This window comes from Zingiber officinale, chromosome 3B (assembly GCF_018446385.1).
Source record: "Zingiber officinale cultivar Zhangliang chromosome 3B, Zo_v1.1, whole genome shotgun sequence".
Classification (NCBI taxonomy): domain Eukaryota; kingdom Viridiplantae; phylum Streptophyta; class Magnoliopsida; order Zingiberales; family Zingiberaceae; genus Zingiber; species Zingiber officinale.
The window spans coordinates 112131987-112133858 of NC_055991.1; the positions used below are offsets into that span (position 1 = coordinate 112131987).

Consider the following 1872-nt stretch of genomic DNA (forward strand, 5'->3'; position numbering starts at 1 on the left):
ATGTTGAACCGGCGAGTCCAACCGGCGGTCCATCAATTTTTGAGGGTTTGGAACCGTAATTGGTCCGACAACCCGAGTCAACGGGTAACTGGCCAATTGACCTAGTTACAGGCCCAGGTCAGGTCCCGATCGAACCCGGTCCGGGGTTAGGCCTAACTGTAATAAAATTATATATATATATATATATATATATATATATATATATATATATATATATATATATTAGAAAATTATAATCCAGTAATTTTAACAAAACTTCATTTTTGTCTTTTATGCAACAATCTCAGCATAACATGGCCGCCCTCCTGAACCCAACAGTAGCGTGTATTCTTTATAATTCATCATCAATCAACAGACTCCACAATTCTGAAGCTGAACAAAAAAAAAAAAGAAAAAAAAAAGAAAGGGGCAGTAAAAGAGCATGATCAGAAGACGAGAAGTGCCGAGGGGTCGCAGCAGCACCCATCCAAGATGCAGCAAAAGCACAATAAAGAGACGCTGCAGTCAAATCAGCATGTATCCATATATCAACGATATATAAATCTATGATTTTTCTTTCTGATTAATTTCCTTCCAGATCAAAGTGTTCTGGCCAATTAGAGACAAATAGGGAAATTAAAGGTGAAGGTACCAACCATTGTTCAAGAAACCTGGAAGTTTTTCCTGATGATGATGGAGCAGCAGCATACTGTGGGGCAACCATCACAGGCGGCCCTTCATGATCATAATATCACATATGAAAGCAAACGCATGAGAACTGGCTCTAATTGATCGATATGGACCGAACATGAAGAGCAGTAATTAAGTTGATGCATCACCTTGAGCCGTGCCACCCTTCGGGCTACTCATGGCAGAGCTTTTGGGGAAGCTTTAGAGATGAGCTGAATATAATTAAGAAGGAAGCACAGAGCAGGGGGAAATGAAGACGTTTGGTTTGTACAGAGGCAGATCTGGATGAGGGGATTAAGTAATCCTGTCCGAGATTTTTAATTCTATACTTGAAATTATTTTTAAAACAAATGAAGATACTATTTTTTTTTTAGTTTTTATAAACATTTTTTTGAAGTTTTTATTAGAATAGACCGGATCTAATGGATTGGTTTTGAGAAGTACGTCTCAGTCGACATTAATTGTTCGGCCCTGCATATATATGCCACTTAGACTACATTATTATTGAATTATTTGCTTGAGCTTATCTTTAAGGCCTATTTATTTATTTATTTATTTTTAAAAAATAACATCTATAATTAAGTTTTGGGCCTTCAATCCAACTAATTTTGAAATCGAACCGCCTAGTCAAGGACAAAAAAAAACTAAGTGAATTGGGTCAAATCAATTCAAACAAACCAAGCAAACTAAGACAAGCTTTTGGATTCAAATGGATTGACCAATTCAAATGAGTCTTTGAGTTTGAATGGGTTAGTGAGTCTGATTGGACAAGTTAGTATGGGTAAGTCAAACAAGTTAAATAATTCAGATGTTGCAATCAAGTCAAATGGTCAATTAATCCAAATGAGTTGGCTTGTCCGGTCACACCCAACAAGATAAATGGATGATTAGTTGGGTGAGTAAGATAGGTCATTTATTTCGAGTAGTCCAAATGGTATGGTCAAGTGATTGGGTAGAGCGAGTCTTGCTCAATCAATTTAGTTAAAATATTTTACTAAATATTCTCAGGTTTAAATATTTTAGTGAGATCTTAAGTGTCCGTAGAAAAGCTTTACCTTTTAGAAATATTAGCAAAAGGAATTAAGGTAATGAAAAAGTGCTAACCATTATGCTAAATTAATTAATAATCCATTTCAGTTAATTAATCAATCGAAACCTTTACATGCATTTTAAACCAGACATTATTTTTTAAATTTTCAAACC

General features: G+C 35.3%; 1 long non-coding RNA gene across 1 annotated transcript; it reads right to left on the reverse strand.

The window, feature by feature from the left end:
• Positions 1–265: 265 nt before the first annotated feature.
• On the reverse strand, positions 266–963 carry LOC121968519. The gene is made up of 3 exons (XR_006108193.1): positions 819–963; positions 636–714; positions 266–498 (listed from the first exon to the last, which is right to left on the reverse strand). It is a non-coding gene; the product is annotated as an uncharacterized LOC121968519 (long non-coding RNA).
• Positions 964–1872: the final 909 nt, after the last annotated feature.